A 12,672-nucleotide genomic window follows, 5' to 3' on the forward strand; every position below is an offset into this window, starting at 1 on the left:
GTAGTGGGTAGCAGGTGCTGTTAGTCTACGTGCTGTCAGGTAGTGGGTAGCAGGTGCTGTTAGTCTACGTGCTGTCAGGTGGTGGGTAGCAGGAGCTGTTAGTCTACGTGCTGTCAGGTAGTGGGTAGCAGGTGCTTTTAGTCTACGTGCTGTCAGGTAGTGGGTAGCAGGTGCTGTTAGTCTACGTGCTGTCAGGCAGTGGGTAGCAGGAGCTGTTAGTCTACATGCTGTCAGGTAGTGGGTAGCAGGTGCTGTTAGTCTACGTGCTGTCAGGTAGTGGGTAGCAGGTGCTGTTAGTCTACGTGCTGTCAGGTAGTGGGTAGCAGGTGCTGTTAGTCTACGTGCTGTCAGGTAGTGGGTAGCAGGTGCTGTTAGTCTACGTGCTGTCAGGTAGTGGGTAGCAGGTGCTGTTAGTCTACGTGCTGTCAGGTAGTGGGTAGCAGGAGCTGTTAGTCTACGTGCTGTCAGGTAGTGGGTAGCAGGAGCTGTTAGTCTACGTGCTGTCAGGTAGTGGGTAGCAGGTGCTGTTAGTCTACGTGCTGTCAGGTAGTGGGTAGCAGGAGCTGTTAGTCTACGTGCTGTCAGATAGTGGGTAGCAGGTGCTGTTAGTCTACGTGCTGTCAGATAGTGGGTAGCAGGTGCTGTTAGTCTACGTGCTGTCAGATAGTGGGTAACAGGTGCTGTTAGTCTACGTGTAGTCAGGTAGTGGGTAGCAGGTGCTGTTAGTCTGCGTGTTGTCAGGTAGTGGGTAGCAGGTGCTGTTAGTCTACGTGCTGTCAGGTAGTGGGTAGCAGGTGCTGTTAGTCTACGTGCTGTCAGGTGGTGGGTAGCAGGAGCTGTTAGTCTACGTGCTGTCAGGTAGTGGGTAGCAGGTGCTTTTAGTCTACGTGCTGTCAGGTAGTGGGTAGCAGGTGCTGTTAGTCTACGTGCTGTCAGGCAGTGGGTAGCAGGAGCTGTTAGTCTACATGCTGTCAGGTAGTGGGTAGCAGGTGCTGTTAGTCTACGTGCTGTCAGGTAGTGGGTAGCAGGTGCTGTTAGTCTACGTGCTGTCAGGTAGTGGGTAGCAGGTGCTGTTAGTCTACGTGCTGTCAGGTAGTGGGTAGCAGGAGCTGTTAGTCTACGTGCTGTCAGGTAGTGGGTAGCAGGAGCTGTTAGTCTACGTGCTGTCAGGTAGTGGGTAGCAGGTGCTGTTAGTCTACGTGTAGTCAGGTAGTGGGTAGCAGGTGCTGTTAGTCTGCGTGTTGTCAGGTAGTGGGTAGCAGGTGCTGTTAGTCTACATGCTGTCAGGTGGTGGGTAGCAGGAGCTGTTAGTCTATGTGCTGTCAGGTAGTGGGTAGCAGGTGCTGTTAGTCTACTTGCTGTCAGGTAGTGGGTAGCAGGTGCTGTTAGTCTACATGCTGTCAGGTAGTGGGTAGCAGGAGCTGTTAGTCTACTTGCTGTCAGGTAGTGGGTAGCAGGTGCTGTTAGTCTACATGCTGTCAGGTAGTGGGTAGCAGGTGCTGTTAGTCTACTTGCTGTCAGGTAGTGGGTAGCAGGAGCTGTTAGTCTACATGCTGTCAGCTAGTGGGTAGCAAGCGCCATTAGTCTACGTGCTGTCAGGTAGTGGGTAGCAGGTGCTGTTAGTCTACGTGCTGTCAGGTAGTGGGTAGCAGGCGCCGTTAGTCTACATGCTGTCAGGTAGGGGGTAGCAGGTGCTGTTAGTCTACGTGCTGTCAGGTGGTGGGTAGCAGGTGCTGTTAGTCTACGTGCTGTCAGGTAGTGGGTAGCAGGTGCTGTTAGTCTACGTGCTGTCAGGCAGTGGGTAGCAGGCGCCGTTAGTCTACATGCTGTCAGGTAGGGGGTAGCAGGTGCTGTTAGTCTACGTGCTGTCAGGTGGTGGGTAGCAGGTGCTGTTAGTCTACGTGCTGTCAGGTAGTGGGTAGCAGGTGCTGTTAGTCTACGTGCTGTCAGGCAGTGGGTAGCAGGTGCTGTTAGTCTACGTGCTGTCAGGCAGTGGGTAGCAGGTGCTGTTAGTCTACGTGCTGTCAGATAGTGGGTAGCAGGTGCGGTTAGTCTACATGCTGTCAGGTAGTGGGTAGCAGGTGCTGTCAGTCTACGTGCTGTCAGATAGTGGGTAGCAGGTGCGGTTAGTCTACATGCTGTCAGGTAGTGGGTAGCAGGTGCTGTTAGTCTACATGCTGTCAGGTAGTGGGTAGCAGGTGCCGTTAGTCTACGTGCTGTCAGGTAGTGGGTAGCAGGTGCTGTTAGTCTACGTGCTCTCAGGTAGTGGGTAGCAGGTGCTGTTAGTCTACGTGCTGTCAGGTAGTGGGTAGCAGGTGCTGTTAGTCTATGTGCTGTCAGGTAAGTTGGTAGCAGGTGCTATTAGTCTACATGCTCTCATGTAATGGGTAGCAGGTGCTGTTAGTCTAGTGCTGTCAGGTAGTGGGTAGCAGGTGCTGTTAGTCTACGTGCTGTCAGGTAGTGGGTATAAGGTGCTGTTAGCCTACGTGCTGTCAGGTAGTGGATAGCAGGTGCTGTTAGTCTACGTGCTGTCAGGTAGTGGGTAGCGGGTGCTGTTAGCCTACGTACTGTCAGGTAGTAGGTAGCAGGTGCTGTTAGTCTACGTGCTGTCAGGTAGTGGGTAGCAGGTGCTGTTAGTCTACTTGCTGTCAGGTAGTGGGTATAAGGTGCTGTTAGCCTACATGCTGTCAGGTAGTGGGTAGCAGGTGCTGTTAGTCTACGTACTGTCAGGTAGTGGGTAGCAGGTGCTGTTAGTCTACATGCTGTCAGGTAGGGGGTAGCAGGTGCTGTTAGTCTACGTGCGGTCACGTAGTTGGTAGCAGGTGCTGTTAGTCTACGTGCTGTCAGGAAGTGAGTAGCAGGTGCTGTTAGTCTACGTGCTGTCAGGAAGTGGGTAGCAGGTGCTCTTAGTCTACGTGCTGTCAGGTAGTGGGTAGAAGGAGCTGTTAGTCTACTTGCTGTCAGATAGTGGGTAGCAGGTGCTGTTAGTCTACGTGCTGTCAGGTAGTTGGTAGAAGGTGCTTTTAGTCTACATGCTGTCAGATAGTCGTTAGAAGGTGCTGGTAGTCTACGTGCTGTCAGATAGTGGGTAGTACCTGACAGCACGTAGACTAACAGCACCTTCTACCCACTACCTGACAGCACGTAGACTAACAGCTCCTGCTACCCACTACCTGACAGCACGTAGACTGTGCTCCAACATGGTTATATTAATACAATTGTTACCTCTTGTCTAGATTGCGAGTTTTGCGTTAGAGGCTTTGCGGTGCTAACTAGCGATGTCGCAAACGTAAAAATTTTGGTTCGTGAACGGCGGACTCGAACTCGTGACTGTTCGCGAACCGGTGAGACGCGTGAACCGCCATTGACTTCAATAGGCAGGCGAACTTTAAAACCCACAAGGACTCTTTCTGGCCACAATAGTGATGGAAAAGTTGTTTCAAGGGTACTAACACCTGGACTGTGGCATGCTGGAGGGGGATCCATGGCAAAACTCCCATGGAAAATTACATAGTTGAAGCAGAGTCTGCTTTTAACCCATAAAGGGCCTAAATCACCTAACATTCCTAAATTTTTTGGAATAACGTGCTTTAAAACATCAGTTATGATGTTGTATCGATCAGGTAGTGTAAGGGTTACGCCCGCTTCACAGTGACAGACCAAACTCCAAGTGTAACGCACCGCAAACAACCGCAAACAGTCCATTTGCACAACCACGAGATAGATAGATTTGATAAATAGATACATAGATTACATAGCTCAATAGATGCAATATACATATGATCGATACAAATTACATAGATCAAAGATGCAATATCCATTTGATAGATACGAATTATATAGATCAAAAGATGCAATATACATTTGATAGATACAATTGATAGTTAGATATATTTGATAGATAAATAGATAGATTTGAAAGATATATAATTTCGCTGACAGAGTATAACAATAAGACATGCGGTCTGGGACCCGTGGCGTGTTAAGTAGTACTATTCTTAGCAGTTTACTACTGCCTGTTACTCCCCCTATCGGGGGAGGTCTATATGGCCTGCATATTTGGAACAGGGAGATGGATGAAGATGATTGGTCTGTCTTCCTACTTCAAATTTGTCCTAAACACAAGTGGCTGTCTCAAAACAGTCTGGCCATGAGATAGATAGATTTGATAGATAGATATACATAGATTGATAGTTAGATAGAATCGATAGAAGATAAATAGATAGATTTGATAGATATATAATTACCCTGAAAAAGTATAATAATAAAACATGCGGTCTGGGACCCATGGTACCTAGGTTGTGTTAAGTAGTACTATTGTTAGCACTTTAATCCCTGTTACTCCCCCTATTGGGGGAGGTCTATATGGCCTGCATGATTACCCTGACAAAGTATAACAACAAGACACACGGTCTGGGACCCATGGTAACTAGGTTGTGTTAAGTAGTACTGTTCTTAGCAGATTAATCCCTCTTACTCCCCCTATCGGGGGAGGTCTATATGGCCTGCATGATTACCCTGACAAAGTATAACAACAAAACATGTGGTCTGGGACCCATGTTAACTAGGTTGTGTTAAGTAGTACTATTCTTAGCACTTTAATCCCTGTTACTCCCCCTATCGGGGGAGGTGTATATGGCCTGCATGATTACCCTGACAAAATATAATAATAAGACATGCGGTCTGGGACCCATGGTAACTAGGTTGTGTTAAGTAGTTCTGTTCTTAGCAGTTTAATCCCTCTTACTCCCCCTATCGGGGGAGGTCTATATGGCCTGCATGATTACCCTGACAAAGTATAACAACAAAACATGTGGTCTGGACACCACAACTCTTCCTCTTCACGCTCATCTACGGCCTGATCCAGCACTCTTCGCAGGACTCGCTCCAGGAAGAAAACAAATGGTATGATGTTGCTGATGGTGCCTTCGGTGCGACTAACAAGGTTTGTCACCTCCTCAAAAGGACGCATGAGCTTACAGGCATTGCGCATGAGCGTCCAGTAATTTGGCAAAAAAATCCCCAGCTCCCCAGAGGCTGTCTTAGCACCCCGGTCATACAAATACTCATTAACAGCTTTTTCTTGTTGGAGCAGGCGGTCAAACATTAGGAGTGTTGAATTCCACCGTGTCGGGCTGTCGCAAATCAAGTGCCTCACTGGCAGGTTGTTTCAACGCTGGATATCGGACAAGTGCGCCATGGCCATGTAGGAACGCCTGAAATGGCCACACACCTTCTTGGCCTGCTTCAGGACGTCCTGTAAGCCTGGGTACTTGTGCACAAAGCATTGTACATGATTACATGTGCCATGCACGGCACATGTGTCAACTTGCCCAATTTCAATGCCGCCACCAAATTACTTCCATTGTCAGAAACAACCTTGCCAATCTCCAGTTGGTGCGGAGTCAGCCACTGATCCACCTGTGTGTTCAGGGCGGACAGGAGTGCTGGTGCGGTGTGACTCTCGGCTTTGAGACAAGTCAACCCCAAGACGGCGTGACACTGCCGTATCCGGGATGTTGAATAGTACCTGGGGAGCTGGGGGGGTGCCGTTGATGTGGAGCAAGACGCAGAAGCAGAAGTGGACTCAGCCGAGGAAGAGGTTATGGAAGAGGATGGAGAAAGAGGAGTAGAGGAGGTAGCAGCAGGCCTGTCTGCAAGTCGTGGTGGTGTCACCAACTCCTATGCAGAGCCACACATTCCATGCTTGTCAGACATCAGCAGGTTTACCCAATGCGCAGTGTAGGTGATATACCTGCCCTGACCATGCTTTGCAGATCAGCTATCAGTGGTCATATGGACCCTTGCCCCAATGCTGTGTGCCAGACATGCCATTACTTCCTTTCGCACAATCGAGTACAGGTTTGGGATTGCCTTTTGTGAAAAGAAATTTCTGCCAGGTACCTTCCACTGCGATGTCCCAATAGATACAATTTTTTTGAAAGCATCAGACTCCACCAGCTTGTATGGTAAAAACTGGCGGGCTAAGAGTTCAGACAAGCCAGCTGTCAGACGCCGGGCAAGGGGGTGACTTTGAGAAATTGGCTTCTTACGCTCAAACATGTCCTTGACAGACACCTGACTGTGGGCAGATGACCAGGAACTGCTACGTAAGAGAGACTCAGTGAAGGATGGTTGAGAGGGGGCAAGGAGGACAGCAGTGGTTGACATGGCTGAAGATGCTGGAGCAGGAGGAGGATGGCGGCTTTGAGTTTGTGTGCTGCTTCTACTCATGTGTTCTTCCCATCGGCGTTTGTGATGAGAGACCATGTGCCTTCGCAAAGCAATTGTACCTAGGTGGGTGTTGGACTTCCCACGAGTCAGTTTCTTTTGGCACAGGTTGCAAATGGCATCACTGTTGTCAGAGGCAGACACACAAAAAAAATGCCACACTGCTGAGCTCTGCAATGACGGCATTCTGGTGGTGGCGACAGCATGCGTTGCTTGGCGTTGGCGTGCTGTCTGGCTGACCCCGGGTGCCGATGCATGCTGTCTGACTGTGCCACTAGCTCCTTGCGACAACCTCCCCCTGCTTCCAACTCGTCTCCTCCTCCTCCTCTCTGTCTCCCCATCTTAACTTTCCCCCTCTTCTTCTTCTCTTCTAGCAGGCACCCACGTGACATCCACCGACACATCATCATCAACCGCTTCACTTGTATCTGACACATCAACAAAGGAAGCAGCAGCGGGTACAACATCATCATCATCACACTGTACCTCCATGTCTGTAATGCTGCCTGACTGAGACATATCACTGTTATCTACATCATCTGTCAATGACGGATGCGCATCACTCATTTCTTCCAACTGATGTGTCAATAACTCCTCTGACAGATCAAGTGAAGCGGCTGTGGTGCTAGTGTTGGTGGTGGCGACAGGCGGGCGAGTGGCACTGGTCACTTGAGAGGTGCCCAAAGCACAGCTGGAGGTGGATGGTGCGTCAAGGTTAGGAGGACTAGGAGAGGAAGCTGTAGAAGATTGGGTGTCCTGTGTTAGCTATTCAACTAGGTCCTCCTCAGAACTTTTCACGTCCCCCCTGGCACCTGGTCTCTGAACAATGTGCATATTTGTAGGGTCTAAAGGAATCACACCACCACGACCACGATGGCACATTCGGGGTGGCCTGCCTCTGCCTGTCATTTTTTTTAAAATGTACACTTACAATACTATTAAACAAATTATGAGTGGTGGCACTGGGCAAGTGGGCACAGTATACGCTGTGAGCCTGACACCAAAAAACAGACTGATGTTTCAAAGTCAAATTTTTTTATTTTTTAAATATTAAAAGTACTGTGACAACAAATATGATTGGTGGCACTAGTTGGCAAGTGGGCCTGGCTGGCACACATGTTGGGAGGAAGGCAACTGCAATTAGATTACACTAGCTGACTGATGCTTCACAGTCCAAAATTTTTTTTTAAAAAAAATGTACAATACTGTTAGAACAAATATGATTGGTGGCACTAGTTGGAAACGGCAAGTGGGCCTGGAACACACGCTGGCAGGCAGGCAACTGCAATTCAATGGCACTAGCAGACTGATGATTCACAGTAAAAAAAGTTTTTATTTTAAATATTTTCAAACCTGTTAGAACAAATATGATTGGTGGCACTAGTTAGCTTGGCAAGTGGGCCTGGCACACACGCTGGGAGGAACGCAACTGCAATTAGATTACACTAGATGACTGATGTTTCACAGTCAAGAAATTTTTTATTTTAAATATTTACAATATTGTTATAACAAATATCATTGGTGGCAGTAGTTGGCAGCAAGTGGGCCTGGCACACACGCTGGAAGGCAGGCAACTGCAATTCAATGGCACTAGCAGACTGATGATTCACAGTCAAAAAAGTTTTTATTTTAAATATTCACAATACTGTTACAACAAATATGATTGGTGGCACTAGTTGGCTAGTGGGCCTGGCACACATGCTGGCAGGCAGGAAACTGCAATTCAATTGCACTAGCAGACTGATGATTCACAGTCTAAGAATTTTTTATTTTAAATATTTACAATACTGTTAGAACAAATATGATTGGTGTAACTAGTTGGCAAGTGGGCCTGGCACACACGCTGGCAGGCAGGCAACTGCAATTCAATGGCACTAGCAGACTGATGATTCAGAGTCAAACAAGTTTTTATTTTAAATATTTACAATACTGTTACAACTAATATGATTGGTGGCACTAGTTGGCTAGTGGGCCTGGCACACACGCTGGCAGGCAGGAAACTGCTATTCAATTGTACTAGCAGACTGATGATTCACAGTCTAAGAATTTTTTATTTTAAATATTTACAATACTGTTAGAACAAATAGGATTGGTGTAACTAGTTGGCAAGTGGGCCTGGCACACACGCTGGCTGGCAGGCAGGCAGGCAACTGCAATTCAATTTCACTAGCAGACTGATGATTCACAGTCAAAAAAGTTTTGATTTAAAATATTTTCAATACTGTTACAACAAATATGATTGGTGGCACTAGCTGGCTAGTGGGCCTGGCACACACGCTTGCAGGCAGGAAACTGCTATTCAATTGCACTAGCAGACTGATGATTCACAGTCTAAGAATTTTTTTATTTTAAATATTTACAATACTGTTAGAACAAATATGATTGGTGTAGCTAGTTGGCAAGTGGGCCTGGCACACACGCTGGCAGGCAGGCAACTGCAATTCAATGGCACTAGCAGACTGATGATTCACAGTCAAAAAAGTTTTGATTTAAAATATTTTCAAAACTGTTAATAACAAATATGATTGGTGGCACTAGTTGGCTAGTGGGCCTGGCACACACGCTGGCAGGCAGGCAGGCAACTTCAATTAGATTACACTAGCAGACTGATCAGCTAGATAAGCTGTTACAGCCAAATTAATTTGCCAACATGGAAGCACTTAATCTATGGGAACAGCAAACTCAGCAAAGTTTGGAGCGACATTTTCAAAATATGAAGGAAGACCTCACGGCTTTATTATTAGCCCTCTCGCCGTCGCTGAGACATGAGACAGTGGAATCTAACCGGGTACCGACCGAGGAGCCCCGCACGTTATATGGACTCATACTACAGGAAGACCCAGAGATCCTCTCGGGAAAGCTAATGGTGAGTCACAGCTATTATTCCCCAAAGCAAACCCCGGACCTCGATCACCCACCGACTTGTCATGCCGACATAAAGGCTAAGGAAGCATCACGCTTTGATATAATGCGCATATATGCCGACTTGTTTCCCATGACTGGGTCTCTCCCTCTGGGCCCTGTGGCTCAGTCTCAGGAGGTCATTCCGACGGAGACTGCTATACAGACCTCGACTAGTACTGCACCGCTGTTACGGAGAGAGGACCTAGCCTGGACACTATCCTTTCCTGCAGAGACCCCATTCACTCGGGAGTTCCTGAGATCACCCGGAACTATGGCATCGACAGTTATCCGACCTAACGCTGACATATGGGATCCTTACATCTATCTGACAGCGCACAGAGTTACAGTGAATCTGGTACCGATCTGGCTCCTCTCAAGTACTCGCTGCACTGTATTACCCCCTCAGCTGAATGGCAGGCTCATGCTCACGGAGGAAGAGAATAACACTCAGCATTTTTCATCACTAGCTGACATATGGGAATACTGGTTCACTTACACATTTGTGTTCCTGCGGTCTGGCATGGGATAAAAATCTTTTAGAGATAAAAGACAGAGATGGAGATTAAGACCTATAACTTATGCCCTGAACCTATCTCTGAAGTTAACCTTTCAAATTAGTCCTGCCTATTTATAAGTGAAACTCCTACCCGGGCTTCCATTAGATATCTGAAGCTGCGGGTCTGACCTCAGAGTTTAGCTTGATACTCGTCTGACGAACCACAAGCCGTCTGATAAGACATTATTTGCTCTGGCTACTACTAAATTCTGCTTCTCCTGTATTGTGAAGTTGTGTTGTATGCAAGGGGGACTAAATGTTTTATTTCACTAGTTCATTGTTATGCTCTCATGAAGGGCTTAGTTTACTTTCAACAGGTGGCAAGATGTTATGATTTGCTTAGATATGTAGAAAATATGTCTCCCCATGCGGTTTTTCTCTGCCCATGTTTTATTTGTGGGAATTGCCTATTGAATGCTGTGCATGACGGGACACCAGAAACATTTTCTATTGGCTCTCTCACTCTAGACTAAATATTGCAAAATATGGTTTAACTATTACTTATATGTGACGCTGTATTACTACCTTCTTTCTTATGGTGTAAAGGAGACATCTGGCTGTTGTTAGTTTGTTTAACAATGCACCCCCTTATGGAAAAATTTAAGCATAAGTTATTATAGGAATACAACACAGGGAGCTTTCTTTGAGATAATAGCAGGACACATCACTGCAACTAGTGAAAAGCAATGGGTCCTATGATTTCCACTAATCTAATCCTAACCAATGCCGCTTGTATTACCTAGCTGCATGCAATTTTTATTGCTGAAGCGTTGCTACTTTAACTCAGTTTTAAGCACTTGTTTATTTGACTGGGTCAGTTAAATTACAGGCTTAGCTTGTATAGAATAATAAATATGTTATACCCAGGTAGGTTCCTTAGCCTATATTAGTTATATTTTCACATTAGGGATTCATGGTGTTTTGTTATGCTATTTACATATATGAATAAGGCCATATTAGAGTAGTGACAACTCAATTTTCACAGTTGAAAGCGTATTTTTACCTATTATACTATATACCCAAGTATTCAATAAATATTTTTGCCCTAGTTTACCACCCAATATTACAGTTAACTTGTGGCCTGGGCTCTGAAAAATGCTACCCTTCTGATCGCACTAATGTGGATTATATATGCAATAGGTTCATCTGCATGTTTTAGATGCCAATTCTCAACGTGCTTGACAGTTTAGCTAGTTTATACACAAATTCACATTTCTATTACTCAGGTTTAATGTTTTGTAGGTAAGGGGTACTACTGGATTTAGCTTAATTTCCTAAGTATTAGCAGCCCTATTAATTTTATTGGCTACTTCATGATTTACGTACACGTTCTTACGCATTTATGGGTACATATAGATTAACATTCTTTGCCTTTACACCCTTTAAAATCTTAGTTATTGTACTTTATATACACAATTCATGCTTATATGGTGGCCTGAGGCCCAGATAACCCTGGTATTGTACTATGTGACAGTAATTGTCTAGATGGTTAATATTGGACCATAAGTTACACTACTGAAAATGTTAATCTATAAAAGTTTAACCCCTTAATGACCACAGCACTTTTCCATTTTCTGTCCGTTTGGGACCAAGGCTATTTTTACATTTTTGTGGTGTTTGTGTTTAGCTGTAATTTCCCTCTTACTCATTTACTGTACCCACACATATTATATACCGTTTTTCTCGCCATTAAATGGACTTTCTAAAGATACCATTATTTTCATCATATCTTATAATTTACTATAAAAAAAATTATAAAATATGAGGAAAAAATTGAAAAAAACACACTTTTTCTAACTATGACCCCCAAAATCTGTTACACATCTACAACCACCAAAAACACCCATGCTAAATAGTTTCTAAATTTTGTCCTGAGTTTAGAAATACCCAATGTTTACATGTTATTTGCTTTTTTTGCAAGTTATAGGGCAATAAATACAAGTAGCACTTTGCTATTTCCAAACCATTATTTTTCCAAATTAGCGCTAGTTACATTAGAACACTAATATCTTTCAGGAATCTCTGAATATCCATTGACATGTATATATTTTTTTTTAGTAGACATCCCAAAGTATTCATCTAGGCCCATTTTGGTATATTTCATGCCACCATTTCACCGCCAAATGCGATTAAATACAAAAAATCGTTCACTTTTTTACAAATTTTTTCACAAACTTTTGGTTTCTCACTGAAATTATTTACAAACAGCTTGTGCAATTATGGCTTAAATGGTTGTAAATTCTTCTCTGGGATCCCCTTTGTTCAGAAATAGCAGACATATATGGCTTTGGCGTTGCTTTTTAGTAATTAGAAGGCTGCTAAATGCCACTGTGCACTACACGTGTATTATGCCCAGCAGTGAAGGGGTTAATTATGGAGCATGTAGGGAGCTTTTAGGGATAATTTTAGCTTTAGTGTAGTGTAGTAGACAACCCCAAGTATTGATCTAGGCCAATTTTGGTATATTTCATGCCACCATTTCACCGCCAAATGCGATCAAATTAAAAAAAAACGTTCAATTTTTCACAATTTTAAGTTTCTCACTGAAATCATTTTGTAAATGCTTCTCTGGGATCCCCTTTGTTCAGAAATAGCAGACATATATGGCTTTGGCGTTGCTTTTTGGTAATTAGAAGGCCGCCAAATGCCGCTGCATTTCACACGTGTATTATGGCTAGCAGTGAAGGGGTTAATTATGTAGCTTGTAGGGAGCTTGCAGGGTTAATTTTAGCTTTAGTGTAGAGCTCAGCCTCCCACCTGAAACATGAGACCCCCTGATCCCTCCCAAACAGCTCTCTTCCCTCCCCCACCCCACAATTGTCCCCGCCATCTTAAGTACTGGCAGAAACTCTGCCAGTACTAAAATAAAAGCTATATTTGGGCTTTTTTTGTGTTTTTTTTAGCATATTTACATATGCTGCTGTGTAGGATCCCCCCTTAGCCCCCAGCCTCACTGATCCCCCACCAAAGAGCTCTCTAAC

Source organism: Bombina bombina, chromosome 2 (assembly GCF_027579735.1).
Source record: "Bombina bombina isolate aBomBom1 chromosome 2, aBomBom1.pri, whole genome shotgun sequence".
Classification (NCBI taxonomy): domain Eukaryota; kingdom Metazoa; phylum Chordata; class Amphibia; order Anura; family Bombinatoridae; genus Bombina; species Bombina bombina.